General features: G+C 29.8%; 1 non-coding gene across 1 annotated transcript; it reads left to right on the top strand.

Annotated features, from left to right (window-relative positions):
- Positions 1 to 1,630: 1,630 nt before the first annotated feature.
- On the top strand, positions 1,631 to 1,792 carry LOC145271577 (U1 spliceosomal RNA). The gene has a single exon (XR_013865986.1). It is a non-coding gene; the product is annotated as a U1 spliceosomal RNA (small nuclear RNA).
- The last annotated feature ends 20,281 nt before the right edge of the window (positions 1,793 to 22,073 follow it).

The raw sequence follows: 22,073 nt of genomic DNA, 5'->3' as shown, positions 1-22,073 counted from the left end.
CCTTGTGCCAAATAATGCTGATGTGGGCAGCATTTAAATAAATACCCCATTATACCCCTGTATGATGGGATGTGTCTCCTAGCGGATTCGGCTGCAGGGAGACAGGGTAGTACCAGTCAAGTATTCGTCACTTAATACTCAGCCCAACAGGTGAGGGGCCGGGAACCAGCCCAGCACCTGTTGGACTGAGGTACACCGCCTGGGTAATACCTAGGAGGTCCACCCTCCCAGGCCTTGCCACCGGGCTTTCCGGTGGGGCAAGTTTATTGCTTGCTGCCTGAGGCGCCCCGACCGGGGAATGCCGACGGGGTTACTCAGGCAATTTTTAAAATTGCAGGAGTGCCCCTTCTGTAAAGTTTGAAGTTTAAAACCTTTTTTTTTAACCACGTTATTTGTTTTTTTTTTCTTTTTTTTTATGGAACGTTGGTCCTTGCTCCTTTAATTGAAAAAAAATTAGGGCTGGAATTACATTTTTCGAAGACTTATAAGCTTGGAAAGACAGAGGGTCGAATAATTCACGCCTCCCAATTTGTAAATATCTATTAAAAAGTAAATAATTAATTTATATACTAAAGTCTTATATATCATAAATTAAAGAGAAAAGGTCAATAAATAATATATTCAAATTTAAAACAAAAAAAAAGAACTGTTTTTTAGAAATTTACCTGTAAAGGCCGAAGTTTCAAACCTTAAAAAAATACACGTCCTTACTCCTTTAATTTAAAAAAAATTAGGGCTCGAATTACATTTTTCGAGGAGTTATAAGCTTGGAAAGCTGGGGTGGAATTATTCACTATTTTCACGAAATTTCTGACACACCTAGTGCACAAGAAATATTCAAGTTGGGGGAAAAAAACTAAAAAATCAACAAAATTTTTTTATAAAAAGGACGATTACTAATCACCTGGAAAGTTCGTTGATTTAAGATAGACAACATCCCCACACCATAGGAACACCTAAACTTCTCAAAAATGTTAGGGAAAAATCAGACGAAATCCAAAAAGGTCCATGAGACAAATAGCAAACAAAGCACAAAAATCACCAAGGACGATGTGAAGGATATGTCGAAGTGACCTACTAATGTCATCTTATAAGCTCCAAAAGCGACAGTTCTCTCTGCACCCACAATTGCAAAGAAACTCATCAGAAATCGACTCTTGTTAAACCTTATTATCAGACAAGGCACGCTCAATAACATCATCTTCACAGATCAAAACTTATTCTCACTTCAACATCCCACAAGCATCAAAATGAAAAAGTCCTTGTGAGAATACCTGACAATGCAGAAAAGATTTTCAAAATGAAGAAATCATCACCAGTTATGGTCTGAGCAGCCATTTCTGAAAGAGGTAAAGCTCCATCATTTTTAAAAAAATACCAATAGACTATTGACATTGAATATTATAGTAAAATGTAAGTTCCGTTAAGAATTGAGGTACTTTGTGAAAATATTGGTACGTTTAAATGATAGTAAATTATTTGTTATGAATTGTTGTTATTAGTGAATGAAATGTTGTGATATACTGATATTGGTGAAAATTATGTGGGCGTATTTTATTTTTTTATTGGTGTTTGATCGTGGTTAGTATAGAAATGTGATATAAAAACAGTGGTGGGCACATAAAAAATTATACTTACCTTACGTGGGGTAACGGTGATCATTACGGTCGTTCCCCCAGAGCGAGGCCCATCCATTGCACTGCGGTTGGGTTGACCTTTGCGATCGTCCCAAATGTGGACGACTCGGGCGTGCTATTTCTAAGTGTGGGGTCTGCGTTCGCGCTCACCCCGATAATACAATCAAAATCAGAAATCCTTTCCTACTTCTTCCAAGTACCTCTCACTCGTAGGTCTGTACTCCCTCCGCTTAATCACCCTTAATCTCTGTAATACCAAGAAATACGCCATTTCTCTCGACCAGTTTATAATCCACTTCAATTCCAACGTTCTGATTGTATCTAATTTGCATGTAAATGTAATCAACGTTTAATCGTGAGGAATTCGTCTAGCTGTCGGCTACAGCTACTGAAAGTGTCTTCTTTCGATATACAGTGTGGACATAAGCCCTGTTACAAAATTTCTGAACTATTTCTTATGATAATATTAAAATAAATTTAATATTTCATTGTCATTATATGATAATGTAATGTATGATTTCTAATTTTTTTTTAGAAACAAAAGATGTTAATTTTTAAACAATGTCTGTTGAATTGGAGAGAAGATTAACCATAGATCAACATGAGAATGACGTACGTGCACAAGAAATATTCAAGTTGGGGGAAAAACCTCAAAATCAACAAAATGTTTAAAAAAATGGACGATTTATCATTACGTGGAAAGTTCATTGTTCAAAGATAAACAACGTCCCCACACCTTAAGAACACCTAAACTTATAACAAAAATTAGGGAAAAAACAGACAATATCCAAAAAGATGCATGGGACAAATGTAAAACAAAGCACAAACATCACCAAGAACGATGTGAAGGATATGTCGAAGTGACCTATTAATGTCATCTTATAAGCTCCAAAGGCGACAGTTCTCTCTGCACCCACAATTGCAAAGAAACTCATCAGAAATCGACTCTTATTAAGCCTTATTATCAGACAAGGCACGCTCAATAACATCATCTTCACAGATGAAAAGTTATTCTCACTTCAACATCCCACAAGCATCAAAATGAAAAAGTCCTTGTGAGAATACCTGATAATGCAGAAAAGATTTTCAAAATGAAGAAATCATCATCAGTGATGGTCTGAGCAGCCATTTCTGAAAGAGGGGAATCTCCATCATTTTTTTTTAAATGCCAAAAGACTATTTTTTTCTTGTTCTTAACAAAGAACGTTACATTGAGGACATTTTAAAATGTGCACTAACCTGATGGTATAATTCTGTATTTGTTGATTGCAAGATGGTGCGACAAGCCAAACCGCTCAAGTAACACAGACAACTTTAGTCCTGGATCAGCAAACAAGAATGGCCTCCCTAATCACGTGATCTTAACGTTCTTGATTATTCTTTGTGGTCAATCATGGAGACTTAATCCTTCTTTACTTCTTGTAACAATATTAAAGTTCTTAAAATAAAATTGAACAAATGATGAGATAAAATGACATTATATGTTATTCATGCTGGTATAGATAATTTCACCTAAAAGATTTTACCCCTATTTTTCTCAATATCTATTTTCCTACTACCCCTCTCTCTCTCTCTATATATATATATATATATGTATATATATATATATATATCCCATATTCGTATTGTTTAATGCCAAGAAAAATAAACTTCTTAAAAATTAATTATTTTTTAAAAGATTAAAACGATTAAAATTCCATTATTTCAAAATGTTCCGTTACTTTCATGTTATGACTCTTAGGCTGTGATCATAGCGTAATATGGTGACGTAAGAGAACACGTGATATAGTTAGTTTTGGAGAGATTCAGAGAGTTGAGGATTGACCACCAGAGCAGACAGACGTCTAGACAAGGGTGGACAGACAGCCTGGAGGGGGCTGTATGAACAGAAAATGTAGAAACTGCAGATCCTGTGAAAACCATTTGAGACAACTGTAATAAATTTATATTATAAAAATATAAAGAATTGTTTTAATGTTTTCACAAATAATAATAGTTGTCTCAATTATATGATGCTGATCGTTTCATGGTTGTCACAGACCAGCGGGAAGATACAGAAGAACTCTTGAAGAAAAAAGTATGAAGCATATATTATTTTTCTTACATATGAACTGTAAAGATATCCCATGTGATAAGTCTAATACAACATGATTCAGTTTACACGTCAATATCATGTCCTCCTAGCTAAACAACATACATACGATTTATACGTTTATTATTTATTTAAAAGAACACTATCTTACATCCACTAGATAACGCATGACACGTTTTAAAATATCATCTCCTCCAATATAAACCAATATACAACATTACAACATATATTTTTTAATTAATTGTGTTTAAACATTTTTTTAAATATTAAGTTTTAATGTAAACATGACTCTTTTCAACTATTTTATCGCCAGATTAAAAACAATTTGAAAATATTATTGCACAAATATTAAGCATTTCGTAGCCCTCTCATATTTTCTAGTCTCTTTTTACCGAAGAAAATATGGAACCCCGTAGGTAACCAAACCGTAGGTAACAGTAAAACCGTATTTCATATTTAATATACAAATGTTTATAATATTATTAATCGTTAAACTGTAAATCTTAAAACCTAACAAAATTATAACAAAGATTAATTATTAATTGCAGTTTGAAGAAGATAAACAAAGGTTTTAAAAATTAATTCGCTTCTGCTTTTCCATAGTTCGTATAGTTAACACAAATCTGACGTCACGGACACATGAGGTCCAATCTTCACAATCATTTGGCAGTCCCTAGATATCAGATACATACATCTCTATGGTATAATAATGACCATAAAACAGTATTTTTTTTAATTTACGGACCAATCGGCATTCATCCTTGAATTGTCGACTTTTAACAGTTTTGGGTACGCTGAGAACGAATATCGCATTTATTTATTGCGTGAACGAGTACTTATTCATATTTGAAGACATTCTTTATCCAACGTAATCACTACAGCTTGGCAAGCAAGATGGCCGCCCGTCGTGCATTAGGGTAAGAACACCAAAAAGTGTCAAATGAGCCAAAAAAATGACCACACCCCTCCTTTCACTTTCTTAATTTCATCAATTTGGATATATCACACACAGTTCTCATGATTGGACAAATAATTATTTTTATAATATTATTTTTATAATTATTTTCGCTTCTTGACACAAACCGATTTTTTTTCTGACACCAAATCTGGCCCTCTTGCACTTTAGGTAGACACCGCCAAAACTGGAGGGGGGCAGCCAAGTACTTTTTGACGAACCGTCTTTTAAAAAATCTACTAAAAATCAAGTAATTATCCAATCAATACGAAATTTTCAGCGATTATTTAAAGAATGAACTTTATAACAGTGTACTTATTTTTCATAAACAATATTTATATATCTATATTTTTTTGCTTACAACCCCCCTTGTTTTGAGGGGGTATCAAATATGCTTAAAATAATCATCTGAAACCGAACAAAACATTGTGTTGTTGTAAGGGATGGGATTATAGATTTAAAAAAAACTTGTTTGCATACCTTATTTTGATGTCTGAATATGAAAATTTCGATTGTGTTTAATTATCCCACTTTTGAGTTTTGAAGTGTGAAATTCGGTGAATATGTTAAGTAAAATAATTCATTAAAGTTAAGCAACACAACAAAAGATTTTTTAATATTTATACGAAAAAAGCCATTTTAAAATCTTTGATAAATAAATTAACAATTTCTTTTTAGCGATGTGAATAATATATGACCATTATTAAATAGGGCATGCTTTGAAGAATCAATACAAAAAACAAATCGATAAATATTGTGCCCTTTGTGTTAAAAATATCATCATTTTTTCGATCCAGTGTGGAAAGGTTTGCTGCCTTTCGACTACGGTGGACCAAACGCGCTGAAATATTTTTTTTTTTATTATGCTTTAAATTGCCCCCCTTCCTCCACATGTTGGAGCGACTGGCCCCCCACACACATACACATTAAAAACCAAACTCATACAAATGGTAACCCATCTGGTATTCTCCAGCCTCAGCGTTAATAAAACATTGAAATTTTCGTCACTGAAAAATAAGTTTTTTTTTTGCTTTTTGGTCTTCCGTAGTTTGCTTTTTCTCAAGTACAAATGTAAACAGAGTAATCAAATCGACTCGAAGTAATTGGTTGCCTATATGAATAAGTGGAATTATTTGAAATCCAGGTACTTATATTAAAATATTCATGCATATTCTGGAAAATCGCCCTAAATCTTAGTTAGACAAAAAATAAACAAATTAATTCATTCAAAAAACTTTTCTTTTTTTTTTTTAAACTATTTATATACGTTTTTTTTGTGCAAAACAAAAACGCCAATTGTTAACTTTTGGGGAAAATTTAACATTTAAAATGTAATTAAAAATAGTAGAAAAAGTTTTACATTATTCTGCTTCCTATATGATAAAATTCAGGGTTTTATCTTTCTGGAAAAAAAGTTACTCAGAAATAATAGTTTTTTTTTTGGACATAACAGAAACATTTCTATGAAAGTATATTAAATGAAAAAAGAATATAAATAGATTTCTATGAGTCGTTCTGTTTATTATAATTGATTATTTTGGAAACACCTTTTTTATTTACAGTTACTGATTTATAAGTTGTTGAAATTGACAGTATTAGAAAACAATTTTTTTTAATAAATAAATACATGCATGATAAAAAAGTACTTTTTTTATTTAAAAGTTTTTTAAGCAACCAAAGATAATTATAACTGATATTGTTCTCTGATACATATTATTGTACGCGGTAATATTTAATTTAATATAAAATATAGTTTAAAATAAAAGTAAAATAGTTCACTATCAGTCAGCGATCAAATTGTTACTTAAATGACTAACTTTTAAAAATGCTTCTACATTAATTATTTTTATACTATTATTAAATGTTTATTAAATTCTTTTACAATAATTTCAATTCTTAAATTATATCTTAACTTAAAAAAAATTAATTCTAAAAATACTATTAATTATTAAATACTTAGTTATTAAATTCTTTTCTAATTCTTTTTCAACAATTTAAATTTTTATCAATAGTTCATAGTAATGACGTCATAATTTCTCTATCCAATCAAATTGCATTCTTTTAACCGGTGTCAGACGACTGCTGTTCCTTTTCTATCTTCCTAATTTCAATTTGCCTAAACTGAAAGAGGGCCGATTTTTAAAAATCGAAGATTCATATATTTTTTTCATGTTTGTTATAAAGCATGGTTGAATCAATATTGTTTATTGAATTGCAATAAAAATAAAATGTTTAAATGGATTTAATGGGATTAATTTCATACGTGTAAAAAAATACCTACTTTTCACTCCAGGAATTCAATACAAAATGAAAAAAAAATCGAGATTAATTCGTGTTTTCTTTTGTGTTAAAAACAGAAAAATTCGTTTTGTTTGTTTTGACTTCTTTAGTAAATGGATACAACTCTTTTTTCCTGTGAATTAAATTTATTAAAAAAATAAAATATATGAAACTATAAAAGAACAAAAATTCAAATATGAAAATCACGATTTAAACGTGCAATTATTTAAAGAAAAAAAATCAACAATGAATTTAGATCACCGCAACAGCAACACGGTCTAATCGTTATTTCGTCCCTAGTGTAAACATGTCCGGGAATTAGTTAAGTGTGCCGAATTGTTTTCCTATCAAGTTAAGATTATATTTGTCAATGATGAAGAATTGTTGCGATTTCTCCAGTAATGTTCTCTTTTGTGTGTCGAATTCATTAAAAACTAAAATATATGAAAACAGGAAATTCATCATATTATTAAAGACTGAACATTTCATTATTATTTGATTAGTCGAAGCTGAAACCAGTAATCAGAATAATCAAAATAAATATATAAAAATGTGGTTAAATACATTTGTATTAAGAAAATCCGGAGGAGTTGTATTTCACTGACCCATAGATCGGGCATTTTCAAAAGTGCACAAAAAACAAGAACACCGACCGACCGATGTATAGGAAAAATTACTTCTTTAAATAAGTGTTTTAATAATTTGTTTGTTTTATTTCCGAAATATATCGTTTTTAGTCAATTGAAAAATATCTTTAAAAAAAAACAATGCAAAAAAGATTTATTTGTGAAATAATTTTTTTATTCGTCGAAAAAATATCTTTAAAAATTATTGAAAAAAAAAAAGGATTTTTTTGTGAAATATTTTTTTATTCATTGAAAAAATATCGTTAAAAGTACAAAAAAAAAAGGAAATGGATTCATTTCTATAAACATTTTTTTTACTTCATTGAAAAAATATTTTTAAAAGAGTAATTGAAAAAGGAATTAATTTGTAAAACATTTTCTTTTAGTTCATTGAAAAAATATCTTTAAAAAATGGCAGCGTTTTAATAGATGATCAGTGTTCGTTTATTTGGTGTTATAACCGAATGTCGGAATTGTAGAATGAATAGTTCTCATCCAATCAGCGGCGACGGATATTTAACAGGTAGACATCATTTTTGTCCGATTAAAGAGGTAGGATTATGCGTACGTTTTAGAAATGTGCAGTAAGTTAATGACGGTTAATACCCAGGAAAAGCATGTAAAAGTATAAAAGTACTTGGTGTAAAATGGTGTCGTAAAAGTAGTCGGTAAAGTGAGGGTGACATTTTATCTACTTACTCTTTAAATTAGAACGATGAGGGTCATGGCGCTCCTCGGACTAAATGTAATTTTTTAATATAACGAAATAATGTGTATGTAATTGCAGTCGTTAGTTATATTGTGAAGGGGTCCTGTCAAAGGTCACCAAGGTAACGTAATGGCTAAGGACGTAAACATAGTAAGTTTTTATGTGCCATCTCTTGTTGTCCAGAGAGGGGAATTGAGTCTCTTATTATATACAAGAAGATAATGAGTCTGCAGGTTATGTTCTCCAGCAGTCACAGCACTGTAAGAGGCGATAAATTGTTTTATCTGTAACAACTTTTCTGCAAAAAATCGGTCGATTCTAGAGCTTCAGTTTTCAACACGTGGTCTTGTTTTGTGCTCAGGACGCCCTGAGCACAAAACTTATTATTAAAACTTATTATTGCAATTGAGAGACTCCTAATTTAGAGTTATGAAGCTTAAGATATCTGGTTAATCTCCAGACAGAGGGTGTTGTATGTTACAATGTTGAATAGCAGCAGAAACTCTTTATTTCGGTCGTTGTAATTCTCATAGTTTGACATTTGACAACTGAGCTCTTCTCTACATTTCCATACTCTGCACTTATTGACCATCTGCTTCCGCATTTCTAAGGTTATTGTCCAGTAGGTTTGCCATTGATAGTAACGAGAAAGAACCAGTGAGTGACGGTGTGATAATAACGAAAAAGATAAAGTGAGTCTTTGCCATTGATGGAAACGAGTGACGGTTTGAGAGTTTTACGTTATTAGCTGTTGATGATAAGGGACGTATAGGGGAGATATCTGGTTAAGCTATTAGCTGTTGATGAGAAGTAACGTATATGGGAGTCAATTCACAAATAATATCATGGTTGTAAGTGATGAGATGGCATGGTTAAAACTGTTCAAATGAATTAACAAATGAATGGAAGTGTAGTTTAAGATGTGTTTCTGATGCATCGTTGAATGAAGCCAATTGTGATTCTCTTTTTTAATTATGAGAGTTGATATTTGTGTTTTTATTGAAAACAAAGAGACTTTCGTCGCCGACAGTTTATTTTGGGGTCGAACCAGTGAATTATTTTCCTTTGCAGTGACATCGCTTTCTTTTCTTTAATTTTCTCAGCCAGGATTTTATTTTATTTGCTACAAATTTGGAGTAGTGATAGCAAAAAACTTTCTTTTGATAAAAAAATCCATGGGTTCTATGAGTTCTTAATTCTCTATTCTTTGTTGCTACAAATGATAGAAATACATGGATCTGCACAGATTTTATATAGACTTTATATCTAAAACGCATTTCTGTCTTTTATCTTGGGTGCAGCATTTGTTTGTATTTTTTCATGTTATTTTTATACATGATGTTTTTTTATTAATAAGTGTGAGAATTATCTACATTGCAGGCTCCGACAATAAGCAATTTCTTTTGATAAAAATCCATGGGTTTTATGAGTTATAAATTCTCCATTCTTTGTTGCTACAAATCATGGAAATACACGGATCTGCATAGATTTTATCAAGACTTTATATTTGAAATCGTCTCATTTCTGTCTTTTATCTTAGGTGCCGGCATTATTTTGTATTTTTTCATATTATTTTATATGGATATCTTATGGTTTACGACGTTTTGATCAATAGCTGACTTTATAATGAGCATTATCCGCATTGAAAATCCCCCCAGAAACCTATAAAGAAATTCTGAATACGTCCGAGGACAATGTTAAGTTAGCATTTAAGTTATTTCAAGTAAGCATTTATTTTTTCAGAAAAATTTTTTTTGTTTCAATAAATATGATATATAAGAACAATAATAGACTCATTGTTTACAAGATTATCAAGTGTGAGTTCTGAAATGTGTAGAAAGATTTTGTTTACGAGAATTTTTATATTAACATTGTTCACATGAATCTAACTTTCACATTTTATGGTGTCTCATATGTTTTGTTAGACCTCGTTTAGTAAAACATGAATATACACATTTATTACAAGAATATGGGTTTCCCCTAATGTGTAATTTCATGTGCCTCGTAAGTTGTTGTTTCTGTGCACATGAATAATCACATAGTCCACAAGAATATGGTTTTTCTCCAGTGTGAGTTATAATATGTTTATCTAGATTTGCTTTTTGTGAAAATGAATAATCACATATTTCACAAGAATATGGCTTTTCTCCAGTGTGAGTTCTTACGTGTATCACTAGATTTGATTGAGTTGAAAATGAATATTGACATTGTCCACAAGAATATGGTCTTTCTCCAGTGTGAGTTCTTACGTGACTCACTAGATTTGATTTAGTTGAAAATGAACATTGACATTGTCCACAAGAAAATGGTCTTTCTCCAGTGTGAGTTCTTACGTGTATCTCTAGTTTTGATGGAGTTAAACATGAATATGTACATTGATTACAAGAATATGGCTTTTCTCCAGTGTTAGTTCTGATATGCTTCGCTAGATTTGGTTTCTCAAGACGAGAATATTCCAATTGTTCCCAGGAATATAGCTTTTCTTCAGTGTGTGTACTCATATGCCTCGCTGGATTTGGTTTCTCAGAACGTGAATATTCCCATTTTTCCCAAGGAGATGGCTTTTCCTCAGTGTGAGTACTCATATGGATCGGTAGATTTGGTTTCTCAGAACAGACATATTCCCCTTGTTCCCAAGAATACGACTTTTCCTCAGTGTGAGTACTCATATGCATCGGTTGATTTGAATGATCAGAACGTGGATATGTATATTGTTCCCGGGAATATGGATTTTCTCCAGTCTGAGTACTCATATGCATCGGTAGATTTGGTTTCTGTGAACTTGAATATTGGTATTGTTCACGAGAATATGGCTTTTCTCTAGCGTAAGTATTCATATGCATTACTAGATTTGGTTTCTCAGAACGTGAATATTGATGTTGTTCACGAGAAATCGGCTTTTCCCCAGTGTGAGTACTCATATGCATCGCTAGATTTGGGTTCTCAGAACAGACATATTCCCCTTGTTCCCAAGAATACGATTTTTCCTTAGTGTCAGTCATATGCATAGGTAGATTTTGTTTATTAGAACGTTTATATTGACACTGTTCCCAAGAATATAGCTTTTCTCCAGTGTTAGTACTCATATGTATCGCTACATTTCGTTCCTTAGATTTGGTTTCTCCAGAAAGAGTTCTTACAGGCTTCTCTAGATTTGATAATCGAGAACAAACAATTTAACAACAATCCTTATGTTTTACTGAATTTGATTCATCAGAATAAAACATTTCACACGAATCCTCAGCTTTGTCATATATCGCATTAGATTTTATTTCTTAGAAAAAATCGATGCACACATTGTACAAAAATAAGAGTTTTCTTTTGTGTGGCTCATATGTTGCACTAGATGTATTTTTTAAGAAGAGGAAAATTCACATACTAGTTCAGATTCAACAAAAGCCTTCAAGCAGGAACATCTGCAAAGAAAACATTAATTTATTTCATTTATTGCCAATATTATTTAAAGTGATTTTTGTAATAAAATATTTTTATTTTTTATCGTTATGGAATTTGTTTGACTCTTTATGAAAATTATTTAGAGATTTCACATTCATGCTGATACAATCATAACTATGATTAATATATTTTATATTGATACAATCATAACTATGATTAATATATTTTATATTGATACAATCATAACTATGATTAATATATTTTATATTGATACAATCATAACTATGATTAATATATTTTATATTGATACAATCATAACTATGATTAATATATTTTATATTGATACAATCGTAACTATTATGAATATCTTTTATATTGATACAATCGTAACTATGATGAATATCTTTTATATTGATACAATCATGATGTTTAAGAAGAATCACTTAAATTGTTATAATCATAAAATTTCTGATTGTTTTTCAGTAATCATCAGCTGATGCTTTTCTTGTGACTATTGTGACATGTTTGGTTTTTTATTCTTACCTTCCTTATTCTATCCCATAAACTAAACTGCGCAGCTTATCTTCTCAGCAATGACCAGGAGGTTAATTTTATATTGATACAATCATAACTACGATGAATATCTCAGACTTTCTTTGTGAAAATTTGAAATATTTTAATATTCTAATAATATTCATCATCTATAAACGAATAGCTACACTCTGCTGCTTTGTTGATTCTTTACTAAAGGCAAGGTAAAAAGAGTCAGAGTAAATCATGACAAAACATCCGGTTTGGAGTTTCTTCATTGTCGGACTTTATAGCCACAATACAACCGTTGATTACGACATGTTCAAAGGTAAATTATAATGTAAAAACAATAAACATGCTATGACACACACACACACACACACACACACACACACACACATATATATATTCAAACTATCTGCTTAATGATAATTCCATATAAAGTTATCTCTCATATATATATATATATATATATATATATATATATAGTCTTTGAAGTTTAACATTTGAAACCATACAAAAATTTACTTTTTATCATTCGTTAAAAAAAAATCTAGTCAGTAAGTCATTTAATCACCTGCAATCACTGCATCAACTCTCTCGAATTTACTATAATACCAATTTTATTTTTTTTATTTTTCAAGGGATCATCAGTTGTTTACCATGAAACACTGTTTCGGGGATTTAAAAACAAAACAGTATATTACATCATGGCTCCCCAGCAGTGTTGATCAAACACCACCACCCTTAATCTTAGGAAGAAGACATGTTACAAAAATTTTATCCAATTTCCTATTCTTAATTGCAATTACTAACCTTTTCATAGTATAAAAATGAATTTCTTACCTGTGCGATTCATCAATTTCCACATTTAAAATGGATACATTTTTTAATTTATCAGTCTTGTATTTATAAGATTTGGATTAATCCATTTAACTACTTATCACCCCCACTATAATTAGTAGTTTGTATATTTACATTTTTATTTATTTAAAATTAGATATATAAAGGTTAAAAATATTTTATTTTTACATAGTACATTTTTTTATCTATAAATTTATTATATGTAATTATAAATACATTTTATACATTGCTAATATAGTTTTGGATTTCCTTTATTAATATAGTCTGGTTTATCTTAAACGATTCAAAAGCATCAGGATAGCAAACAAATGCTTTATTTAACTGTTTAAATATTTTATTTTTATCTCCACCTTGTTTTATCATCCTTATTACTAAGCTAGAAACTGGTGGTATAAAATCTGTTAATTTTAGAGTAACGCGAGCTATTCTCAAAAACTCTGACATAATGGTTCCATAAAACACAAAAACAGGGCAGGTGCTATACTTATGGGGCATACGTACTATTTTAAAGGGAAATGCGTTTCTTTTATCAAATATTTTATAAAGAAAAATCCCATCCCCAATTTTTATATCTAAATCCAGAAATGTAGCCTGTTGTCCTCTATGTTCACAATTCAATTTTAGTTCGTTTGGATATATAAGATGTTTATTTTTTTCGAATTCATCATTATCGTTTATGCATATAAGGTCATCTATAAATCTCCTACACCCATGAAAGTTATATGTTTTAGATATATCTGTTTTTAATAATGATGACATATATATATATATATATATATATATATATATATATATACTCGAGTCTATGTAAATACAAATTTGCCCAAAATGGTGCAGGATCCAATCCCATTGGGATACCTATCGTTTGGAGTAATATTTTATTTCCTATTTTAAAATAGCATTCTTTAATAAGATGACTTACAAGTATTTTTTAAATACCTTTAGAAACACTAGTTTTGCTATTTTTATTTTTACACCAGAAAGCTTTAGAGTTTTAAAAGTCTATATATTTACCTTCTCCACCTTGAAAAGCCAAATCTACAGTATCATTTAATTCTTTTATAAGTTTTTCGTGCGGAATTTTAGTATATAGTGTACTAAAATCATAAGTAGCTATTGATTTTTCTTTTATTCTGGAATTTATTTTATCTAATTTTTCTTTCGCTAGTTTGGAATTATTTACTACCCAAAATAGATTTATATTACTATAGAATTTACTTTTCAGATGAAAATTATTTATTTGATTTATAATTAATTTAAATATTTTAGATATAGCTTTACTTAGAGGTTTAGTGATGCACGTCTTTGAACCTACAATAAATCTAGCACCAACTGGATTTTTATGCATTTTAGGTATCCAATACATACATGGAAGATTTTTGTGTTTATCTTCTAACTTTAATCCTACTTTTTCATTAATAATACTATTATTCAAAATAATGCTATCTAAATTACTATTACTTACTTTATAAGTATCCGAATCGTTTCCTATAAGTCCTACTTCTATCAATAAACATTGTATATAATATTTTTTACATATAAAAGCTATATTGTTTGCCGCTTTATCAATCGGAACTATTACAAACTTTTCTTGAAGTATTTTAAGTTCCTCCCGTATTTCTGATTTTTTTAAAAGAGGATTAGTTTTTCTAGGGTGTTTAAATTGTTTTATATGTTTAACCTTTTTATTTACGCATTCAAGTATACTATTTTTCCATGCATCAAACGTAGACTGTGCTAATTTATATTTATTTACCATTGACATAATAAAACCTTCTAGTGCTTTAGTTACTTCTTTAACGCATTTAGTGTAATTTAGGGATTTAGGTTCTCTATAATTTGGACCCTTACTAAGTAGTTTTCTTAATTTAGGATTATTTACTATATTTAAATCTCCTGTAATTACATGTTTTATCTCATTATTACAGAACGGAGAGGAATTACATTCACATTCTGGAATCTTTATATTATTATCTTTTATATTTATATGTTCTACCGTTTTCTTATAATTAAAAATCTTATTGCGTATTGTTGGCCCTAGTTTATATGTAACTATTGGTTTTTTATCTTTTTTCTGGAACTCATTTGGTAGTAATTGTATATTTTTTTGTTTATTAAATATTTTAGGTAAATTTACATCATCAAAACCTTTATTTTCATACAAAACTACACAAACATTTTTAGGTTTCTTTTTTATATCGTTCACTGGTGGCTTACATAATTTAGTGTCAATTATATCTAGAATATATTACTACCATTGAATGAAATAGTCCTTATATATCATATCCGGTTGTAATAATATTTTAGATGCTATTTCCTTCAAAACTTTCTTTTTTGTTTGATTAAGCAATTTTCTTATATAATTGAACGACTCAAAAATTTTATTAATAATGATATCTTTAATTTTAATAAAAAAATCCTCGCATGAAATAACTGATTTTCTATTATTTCTATTAACAGGAGTTCTATCTCTAATACCGTAGCGAGGCAAAGCTGGATATAATCTACCTATAATTTCAGAATCTTGTATGTTATTTTTTTAAATTTGACTATTCAACCCATATGGGTAAATTACTCGCATTTTTTTAATTATATCGTCTTCATTATCCTGACGCATTCTTAGGATATCGTTATCTACATTACCTAGACTATTATATCCATTACATTTAAATTTTTCAATTATTTGTACGGAAAAAGACGACTGACTACAGGTTTCTTTAAAATGTTTAACAGCATGAATACATCCCTTAGTGCTAGTCCTATGCAAACTCATGCGTTTATTTAGAGGCATTACAGTTTCTCCTACATATTGTAAATTACAGTTTTTACAGGACAACAGGTAGACCAAATTTTGGGACCTACATGACAAATCTTCTTTAGAATGATTTATAACATAATATATTTTATTAGTCACATTTGACTTATATTCTTTAGATGTTATAAGAATATTACAAGTTTTACATAAGGGTGCTCCACAAGGAGCAACCTTAAAATTATTTTCGGCCGAACAAGTCCCATTTGCCACTTCGAAAGAAGGAGTTCCTACTTCTATATTACTAATGACAACGGCTTGACCCTGTCGAGATATCTCCGACCTCCTTGGGGGGTAAGCCCTAGGGGAACTCACTAGTTGAGGACTGCCCAGACCTAGCTTGCAATCTAGTTTTAGTGACCATATTTAAAAAGTTATTTGATAATTTATTTTTGTATTTTATCAGAAAAAAAACTTTAGTACCTTTGGTACCAGAAAAGTATCCAAATAAGAGGAAGGGAACCTAGCCATACATATTCAAATACTCAATATATAGTCTTTGAAGTTTTTAACATTTGAAACCATACAAAAATTTACTTTTTATCATTCGTTAAAAAAAAATCTAGTCAGTAAGTCATTTAATCACCTGCAATCACTGCATCAACTCTCTCGAATTTACTATAATACCAATTTTCTTTTTTTATTTTTCAAGGGATCAATCATATATATTACTTTATTTCGCAAAATATTTCATTTAAATTATTAATTTGTTGTTGACCCTCCAATGTTGTTTTAATTCGAAAGATGTTTCATTTAAATTATTAATTTGTTGTTGACTCTTCAACGTTATTTTAATTCGAAAAATGTTTCATTTAAATTATTAATTTGTTGTTGACCCTCCAATGTTGTTTTAATTCGAAAAAATGTTTCATTTAAATTATTCATCTCTTCTGAAAAAATTACTTAAATATTACTGCATTATTAAACAAAACAACTTTAATCGTGTTAACAAGTGCAAAATTGCCGCCATCTTGTTTAAATCAAAACGCAAAATTATCCCGATTTTGAGCCCTCCTGTATTACGACTACTTTTTTCCAAATCCATGTTCTATTTTCTTTAATAATTTTTACCCTTATCGATTTTCGTAATTTTGGGATATAATCAGTGGCGGCTCGTGCCTGCGGAACTGCAGCACTAGGTGTATCAAAATTTTTGTAGGAATCTTTGACACCCCTAACACGAACTGCAAATAAAATATAAAAAAAAACTCGTAATTTCTCTTTTAAAGGTGGGTTGTTTATTTTCTTTATGGATTAAACTTCCAAAATAAACTACTAAAGTTGTATAAAAAGTAATAGAAATATATTTTGAAAAAATAGTAATGAAATTAATTGAATGTTACGAGTTCAGTATTTTTCAATTTTTAAACTTTAAAAATCTATCAAAATGTTTCTATTGATTCTATTTTTACGATATTTTCAGGGTCACTGAAATTTTATGCTCTTTCTAATAAACCGAATATAATATTTTAGACAAACATTTTTTTTATTCACCCCCCCCCATATTTTCAAATGTCTATTAAAAAGTAAATAATGTACCAAAGTTTTATATATCACAAATTGAAGATAAAAGATCAATAAATAATATATTAAAATTTAAAACAAAAAAGTAGTGTTTTTTGAAACTCACCTGTAAAGTTAGAAGTTTAAAACCCTTAAAAACACGGTGTTTGTTTTATAAGCTTCATAAGATAGCGGGTGGAATTATTCAATAGTTTTCACGAAATTTCTGACACTTTTACTGCAGCACCCCCAAGTCATTTCTACTCAACATTATGGATACACGTTTATTTTTTTTATTTCTACGTGATCATTGTTTTACGGTACGTCTTGGATGGAAAATGCTTGAACGCTTTTGGCGATTCTTTATTCCAGAAAACCAAACCGCTTATGGGATATCAAAATGTATTCTACAACAATTAGATATAATCCTTCAAGGGAATCGCCAAAAACTGATAGCTCAGACATTTGATGGTGCTAATGTCATGAAAGGCAAAAAGCCGGGTTCAGGCGAAAATAAAAGCAGTTTATAGAAATGCACATTTCACACACTGTTATGCGCATCAACTTAATTTAATGAGAAATGCAGAAAGCATTACACGAAATGCTAGAATATTTATCTCTAACATTTAGCTATTCCGACTTTTTCTAGATCACCACAGCGTCTGTCCATTCTCAAGAAGCATCTGGATTAAAGCATTCCACGTCCATCCGCCACAAGGTGGAACTTTAACATACATAGAGTTCATGTAAATGTTCAAGCATTAAAAACTGTCACTGAAATTCAGTCAACATCATATGTAGATGAGACCGTTGCAGAAGCGACAGGAATTCTGAAATATTTGAACGAGTAAATAGTCATATTTTGGTTTGAGCTATTTCATAAAATTATGTCTCATGTTGAAATTATTTCTCAGGAAATTAGCATATATAAAGTCAATAAATACATAACAAATTTCAAAACTGCTATTTTAGAGATAAGAAACACCAAATACTGTGAAAACCCTTCAAAATCAGTCAAGGGCGAAGCTAAAGAACTGTGTGACTATATATCTGTTGATATAACGGTCAGATATTCTTCAACTAAACATTTAATACTTGCTAAATTATTTTACAAGAAAAGCTTTGCTAGTTCTAAGAAAAAAGTTCTAACTGAAGCATATCCCATGATTGACAAAGAAAAGTTTGAAACTGAGCTAGAAATATTTTATAATAAGTCAGATATCCATGAGTATTGCAAAGTAACTGATCTCCTGAAATTTATTTTGGAAAACAATTTAAACGATGTTCTTAGTGAAATCACAAAACTCATAAATATTATCTTGACAATTCCCATGACTACATCAGAGGTAGGACGTTGTTTTTCAACTCTGAAAAGAGTAAAAACTTTTCTAAGGAGCACCATGCGTTGCGAAAGACTAAATGCACTCGCAGTGCTTTCATTTGAAAAAAAGGTTCAGCAGTCATTCAGAAGTTAAGGAGAAAATTATCAATCTTTTCTCACAAATTAAAACAAGAAAAATGGAGTTTACTTTTAAATGAATATAATAAGTAAAATATTTACATCTATTTAGGATTCCTTTAAGTTAATGTATTTTTATACGTGTGCATACCTATACATTATGTATATTTTCTATGTTTGTTTTATTTTTTTTACAAGAAAACCAAATCAAGTATTACTTATTTTATAGGTGTTGTAGAAATGATCTATGATCCTCTATTAAAAAGTATCAGTAAAGAAAGATAACTGAACAATAAGCCGTGCTCATTGGCTTTGTATTGTGATGCCTGCGAATTCCCATTAATCGCTTAAGATAGTTTTCCCTAAAATATTTTAACTAGATTATACATTTACGTGACTTAACATATGATAAATTCGTTTCGTTATGGCTATGTACATCAGAAAGATTTGTCGGTGTTTGTTTATATTAATGATATTTTTAATAAACGTATTTCAAATGAAAACATGACAACTACTAATCATGTCGAAATTAGAATAAATTAAAAAAAAAATATGTCAAATTAACCTATAGAAAATAATTGCGAGAAAATATAAAGTGTTTGTGTAGATTCGTAATCGTTTAAACCCAACGCATTTCAGGTGAAATCATTATGTCGAAATTAACATATGTTTAAAGAAATTTACTCATAATGATCCAGTAAATGTGCTAGATGCATTTTAAACAAAAAATCGTCCATAATTACGTTCTGTTTAAAAAAGTTTAGGCCTTAATTTAAGTCAATGTAAGTCAAGTGAAATAAACCAGTTTTTCATAATTTTTTCAGAAGTTCCAACTTTTTTGTTGGAACTTCTGCAGTTTATGAACCGTTTTTTTGGGGTTCTTCTTTTTTTTTTAGATGGGAGTTAAATTCAAATTTATAGTATTTATTGTTAGTTTAAGTTCGAAATGGGCCCTTTCCTCTTGGGTTTCTTAATAACGGTATTATTTCGATTTACAATTGAACAAATTGTTTCGTAATGTTTTTAATTTATATATATATATATATATATATATATATATATATATATATATATAATTTTTAAATGTTTTCATAAACAGCATTTTTCAGGATTAAAAAATTCATAAATATACTTTTTTTATACCTCAGGAACGAATTGTTTTTTCGTACGACGGCATCATTAATTTCAGTAATATATATATATATATATATATATATATATATATATATATATATTCCTTCAGTATATGCGAACGCGATGTGATACGACACCCCACTACGCCCGATCGCACACGAACATATCATGTGAGAAAACACTACCGAATGTGGTGAAATGGCACAAAATAGTCCCAAGTTCTAAGGGTTCATACCATGCAAACGGTAAATTTGCGGCGGGTTTGATTATCAGATACGTTGTCAGCGACCTCGAATGCCCCTAAAAAACAAATTAGAGTGGCCGGTGTTCTGTTGTAACGTAAGGTAACATTTACCGTAAATAATTTGAAATAAGGTTTGAAATATGTTTATAGTAATTATTATCTTTCAGATTAGCAAAACAATATTTTCAATAATTTTACGAAAAACCTTTAAATAATTTCTTTTTCTTCTAGTGGCCAAATATTGCTAATATGCTATTAAGAATCAAATACTTTGACGAATCGATACAAAAAAAAAAATTAGTAACTGCGCATTTTGCTAAAAATACGATAATTTATTTCAACAATTCCTTGTTACTTAATATCAATTCACCTGTGGTCGACTAAAGATGCTAAAAATAGTTGTTCTGTATTAACAAACAGTTGTTACCTCCTCCTTTTCCAAAATTACGAACATGCCTGCACGATGCAAATTGCCAAGAAACTAGGAAAAGGGACTGAAAGTTAATTTTTTCCCCCGTAGTGTTTTTCTTTAATCGTAACTTATCAAAATAGAATTTTTCCGGATTAAAAATTCATAATATACTCGTAGTACTGCCGTATTCCATATAATATATTTCTGAATTCATTGTTTTTCATACTACGGCGCCATTAATTTCTGTTAAAATACTATATTTTTCTTCAGTGTATGCAGAATACAGACCGTGCTATTTTCGTTAGGATTTTCGGCAGTTTGCGGTTAATCGCGAGAGAAAAGTGTAAAAATATGTTTGTTTTTGTTTTGCTGTAGAAAGTTGTTTTTATGATGGAATGAAATTTGGCCCGTAGCGTACATTTTGGCGAGCTGGCGTCCCAGAAAAGAATCACAGGGTAGGGGAATCCAGCTAACTATTTTTAACTTAAACTAACAATAAATACTATAAATTTGAATTTAACCTGAAACTCCTATCTAAAAAAAAAAAAAAAAAAAAAAAAAAACGGTTCGTAAACCGCAGAAGTTCCAACAGAAAAGTTTAATTTGTGTTTTTATTTTTTGCTTAACAATATACGGTAAAAATTGAATTTAACTTTAACATCCAGCAGTCTTGCAGTTAAGTCCCGGCAAAGTTCGACAACTCTTGAAGGGTCACATCAGTATTTTACACCGTCAAATCACGAATATTACGAATTATTAGCTTTAAAATAAAATTATTAAAGTTTTAAAAAATATGTAATTAATATAAAAAATATTTAAATATTTGAAGTAAGCACTTGATTAAATAATTAAACGAACAAAATATACATGTTTATATATTTATAACTATTTATTTAACAGAAAAATGAAACAATTTTCAGAAAGTGTATTATTGTCTTAACAGAAAAACGAACAAAATAAAATGTGAAGTAATGAACCACGTAACAAAATATAAATTTATACAAAATAAAACAACTTTGAAAATTAAGCATTTCTTAAAATGTTGTTGTCTTATGCATTTAATAATTCGTCGAAATTATATTAATTATATATTTTATATTAATTACATATTTTTTATTTTAAAACTAATAATTCGTGATTTGACGGTGTAAAATACTGATGTGACCCTTCTAGAGTTGTCGAACTTTGCCGGGACTTAACTGCAAGACTTCTGGATTTTCAACTTACATTCAATTTTCATTCATTTTTCACAGTATATTGTTAAGCAAAAAATTAAAAAAACAAATTAAACTTTTCTGTTGGAACTTCTTCAGTTTACGAACCGTGTTTATTTTTTCAGGTTAAATTCAAATGTATAGTATTTATTGTTAGTTTAAGTTCAAAATAGTTGGAGTCCCCTACCTCTTTTTGTTGGATTTC

Source organism: Euprymna scolopes, chromosome 46, assembly GCF_053919585.1.
Source record: "Euprymna scolopes isolate OS-2025 chromosome 46, ASM5391958v1, whole genome shotgun sequence".
NCBI lineage: Eukaryota > Metazoa > Mollusca > Cephalopoda > Sepiida > Sepiolidae > Euprymna > Euprymna scolopes.
The sequence above is the reverse complement of the archived record's forward strand: the minus strand, read 5'-3'. Positions and strand labels throughout refer to the sequence as shown.